Genomic DNA, 5,266 nt, shown 5'->3' with positions numbered 1-5,266 from the left:
ATATACATATATATATATATGTATAATATATATAGATGTATATTAATAGCAATAAAAATATTACGTTATTTTCAATGGATGCGGACCAATCCAAAAAAAAATATAAATAACGTAAGTGCAGCATAAATAAATATGACAATTTCATCGAGCAGACCTTTGACTTGATTTTTGAATTACAAATATCATTTAATTTTACGTACTTTAAAACCAAAATGCGAATTTGTACGTAAAATTATATTAATAATCAATTGATAATCGTATGTACTAACCAATACAATAAACTTTAATATATTTATAACTAATAAATTTAATATTAAACTGACTATATTTGTTATACGATCAAAATTGTCATATTTATTTATTTTGTGTGATACACACACATCATTAGGTATTATTACTTTTATTATTAAATGTGATTGGTTTTGAATTAGTTTCTGGTTTTGTTTATAAACTTTTTTGAGCTCGATTTACGCATAAAACTTCATTTTTTGTATAATTAAAATTTTTAAGTGTCAAAATAATCAGTTCTATAGTGTAAGAGAAATAATAAAAAAAAGGAATTTACTAAGAAAAAAAATTATTAGTCGATATATAAAGTACATTTAAATATTTCCAATAATATAATTACGTTTACAGGAATATAATTACATTTAAGTATTCGCGAAGATTAAATACATGCTAACAATAAGCTGTACGCACTTAAAAGTAAGGCTTTCTTATTTCTTTAGAAGAGTACGCTCTTAAAATTCTAGATCTTTTTCTTTTATTTATAATTTTATTATTTTTACTATACATCTTGTACTCCCTTTACATTTTTGTGACAAATGTAATCTAATCTAGAGTATCTCGTGAATTTCCTTTTTGATTGATCATTTCTATAAAGTTTTTTTTTTTAATTCATCCATATTCACAACTTATGAACAGTAATATGTATTATTCACAGTCGCTATACAAATTTCGTTCGACACATTTTGTTGATATATATTTAACAACGGACGTAATCAACTTGTCTTAACACTCGAGAAGTCAAAGCGATTATTTTGACCCCTATCAAATTTTTAACTAGTAACCTTGATATTATTTGATAGAGTCTTGTACTCTTTTTTATTATTTTCCAGCCATTGTGCTATTAAATTTCATAGCTCTTAGAAAAATTTCAATGCCGAAACGACTCGAAAAATCAAAATATGATCTTAAAAGGATATAAAAAATGAAATTACGATGAAAATTATTCAAATCAATATTGAAATATATTATTGGTTTTATTTTGAATTTGTAATTGTCTGAAAAAGAATAAAGAACCGCGAAGATCAAGCCCTTCCTATCAACTTTCAATTGTATATACATACACGACATATCGTCTTTCTAATATTCTTGTAATTTTTAACAGTAACAGGAACTGCAACATCTAATGCCCAATCGTCAACCCTTTTAATATTTGGGGCTGGTTTTACAAACAAGCTAGAGCTAATATTTTTCCAGGAACAATATTTCGGCCATTGATCTTTCCTCGCAAAAATTTACTCAAATGCGAAAAAAATGCTGCATCTAAAAACTATGGGAAATGAATTAGTGCGAAGTATATAAGGGATAACTGATAGAATTATCTAATAGCGAATTCGATTGGACGCATTTAGTGCGCACTGGTGCACATTAAAGACATCGTACACAAAATAACGTAAAGATATGTTTATAAATAAACATAAAAATCGATTAAATCGTGAAATACTCAATACATTTTATTGTATATTAGGTAAAATATGTATTTCATAATTCGAAATACTTGCATTTCATTTTTGTACTCAAAATTAAATCAGTGTACAACGGCTTTAATATGCATTAATGCGCATTAGTGCTTCCAATCGAATTCGCCATAATATCTTTCAGATTTATAATGAATAGAGAATATCAACAAAGAGTTAATTTGGTTTTAACAAATACTTCATGTAAAACTATATATATTATTCATTGTTTATATTAGATTTCTTGACAACAATAAGCCTTGTTAAAAAAGTTTGTGTCAAAATTTTTGCTTTTTTTTTACATTCTTTACAGACCAAATTCGTCAAAAACTTTTTCTATATAATGCTTTGATTTTTAAGCAGTTTCCATTTCTCTTAATTATATTCCTAATATCGCTTATTTGTTATAATAACTAATTAAAAAAAACAAAGTTTTTCAGAAAATAAGTCTGAATGTTTCAAATAATTAAAATTTTCTAATATTAATTTTAAAATACAATTTTGATATAATTATTGATTATAGAGGAATAAAATTATGTTCTTTTAAGATATATTTTTTCTTTTTTTATATTTGTTTTTTTTTTTGCAAATAACTAAAAAAATAATTTTTTAATTATGTCGTTATTTTAACAAATTTAAGCGGTATATATTTAATAAAATTCAGTTATAATGAGAAGGATAATGTGTCACAAATCAATCAATCGAAAAAAATATGCAGCTTACTTTCAAATCGTAAAGCCTCACCGGACATTTAATAAATTTGTTTCATTAATTGTTTTTCGATTTGCCTGTTATAGACAAATCACAGTGATGCAAGTGTAAAACGACAACAATATTATTTCTATTACATTATTTACACGATTAGGAGAGGCAATTTTTGTTAGCAACTTCTAGTTATTGAACAAATACATTATTTTATTAAACGAAATTTATTTAACTTGATACCTTCTATTGATAATCGGTATAATTTAATTTCATTTAATAACATTTTGCCATAATAACGAGTTTTACAACTGAAAAAATTAAATAAAGTCTGAGGGCATTTTACATATTTCGGAAAATGTCCGATTTGGCTTATCAACGCTACATAATAATAGCATTTTAGTCGTTTCCGTAACTTTCTTACAAACAGCACAATTTCCTCCATTTTTTATCGGTTTCTCTTTATCTAGTTAATATATTTTCCAACTATTTTGTTCATCGCTATATCTATCGTCTTTCATTTTTGTTTTCTTTTTTTAATCAAAAATCACTTTTGCGTATTGCGACCGTTCGTACAAGAAAATATATGATTCTGTGAAGAGGAAAGTCTTCGTCTTTAAGATTCAACCATAAAAGTTCGTCCATGTACAAAGGGTTCGAGCTGTTTCGCATTCACTGATGAAAATCCGAATGATTGTTTTAAATGCACTAGCAATTTTGCTAGCGGGCTGCCACTCGACTCATATTCAGCTTTACCCTGCGTTGCTCCCTAAGAGTCCATTGCATCAACAGTGTTGCAGCTTTGGTTAACTAATCCATTTCGTTTTTCGACATATTAAACAAGACTTACATTTGCATAATAAATTAACTATATAAATTTTAAAAAATGTATTTAAAAACTTGTGCCGTAAAATATGTAGACATGTACTATGTTGGATAGCTTAAAGCTAAAAAAATGATATGAGCGATAGCCCAAACAAAAAGGTGGAAAAATTGACAAAACTTTTAAGTAAAATACATTATACTTATATATTTTACTGAGTCAATTTAAAAATATTCTCAACTCTACGTCAATGAAAATACGCTTCTTAAAAATGCAATTTTTAGAGACAGCGCAATTTTTCTATTTTAAATAATAGTTCCACAATGCAGACAAATACAGAGGATTTAGTTAACCACGCTTAACACATTAATTGCTGCAACCAAACGCGTAAAAAAAGCTTAACGTTGATTACGCTCAAATACATGGGCAATCGATAAAAGTCGTATAAAATCGTTTCAAATGCACGTGCAATCGCATGACTACTCGTGTATAAATAATATGAGGATCGCCGTCTAACTACAAGTATAAGATAAGAAACAAATTGTGAGCAGCAAAAACATATGTATAATTATGAAATATATATTATATATAGGATGCATATAATATATATTTCATGATTTTATCATAAACACACCACACACACACGCGCGCGCGCACACACACGCTCCGCACACGCGCGCGCGCGCACACACGCACACACGCACGCACGCACGCACGCACGCACACACACACACGCATGCATGCATGCGCGCACTACATACGTAGGCACGCATGCATGTAAGCGAAACAAACACACATAGGAGCGCAACGGCAGCTAGATGATCGAACACTTTTTGGTATGTTGTTCCTTCACTATTTTTTCCATTTCCCTTTCTCGCTTTTTCCTCTTTTTTCTATCATTTTTTGTTTCTGCCTCTTACATTCTATCTTTTTTTTTGCGCGTACACACATACATAAACACATGCACACGCACACATCGCACAACATGCATACTGTATACCATTTCGTATATATATTACACGCTTTTTTCTTTGTCACATATCATTATCGGTTCATTGCGCACGTAAGAATCGAGAAAAATATATATACATAAAAACACGTCGTGGCGCAATAACGATAGTAGAAGTAATAATTATAGTTTAATAGTAGTAGTAATAGCGTATAGACATGGTAGATTAGAAGTTAAAGTATCGCTTGCTAAATATATTCGAATCTCGTATAATTTTCGTTTCCTTTCCTGTATTTGGGGTACAGTATATCTTTTATCCTTTTCATTTGCGTTTTTCTTATAGCTACTCGTTAAGAGAATTTAGGGTATAGGAAAAAAAATAAGAGCACTGCCGAGATGAGAGTCACAGCGATAAGTAGCCAATAAGTGTCGCTGGAAGGACGTGAGTTACTATTTAAACCCAAAAATCTCTCAAAACGTGTCCTACAGTAAAAGAAACACAGACAAGAAATTGTGTTCCGTACAACGCGGTCTTCCAATTGTTTCTCGCTTCGCTTTTGCTCTTTCTTTGTACAATACTATTACATTATATATTACATTTAGATCACTTTTCAATCACTATCATACATAAGAACTTGCAAAAGGTGTACCTCGTACCATAAACCGCGAAATGTCTTCAGTTAGAAAAATTTCGTCACTGTCATTGTCATACTTGGCGTCGACGTTATCGTCACCGTTATCGTCAGCATCAGTACTCACATTAATATCGTCATCACCATCGTTCCGATTATAGAATAAAGTATTTAGAAAAATTACCGAAAAGTGAAAGGAGGAACAATATCGGTTGTCATCTCGTAACATCTTGTCCTTAAATCGATTCGCATTGGCGTAATGGTGGTTACAATGACAGATGTGCTGATGATGGTGATGGTGATAGTGATGGTAACAGTGATGATAAAGATGATAGCGATGGTGATATTGGTGATGACGATGATGGCAATAGTTGCGGTTATAGTGGCGGTGATAATTGTGACGAGTGGTAACAGAGTG

The sequence above is a fragment of the Trachymyrmex septentrionalis genome, unplaced genomic scaffold (genome assembly GCF_001594115.1).
Source record: "Trachymyrmex septentrionalis isolate Tsep2-gDNA-1 unplaced genomic scaffold, Tsep1.0 scaffold330, whole genome shotgun sequence".
In the NCBI taxonomy this organism is placed as follows: domain Eukaryota; kingdom Metazoa; phylum Arthropoda; class Insecta; order Hymenoptera; family Formicidae; genus Trachymyrmex; species Trachymyrmex septentrionalis.
The sequence above is the reverse complement of the archived record's forward strand: the minus strand, read 5'-3'. Positions refer to the sequence as shown.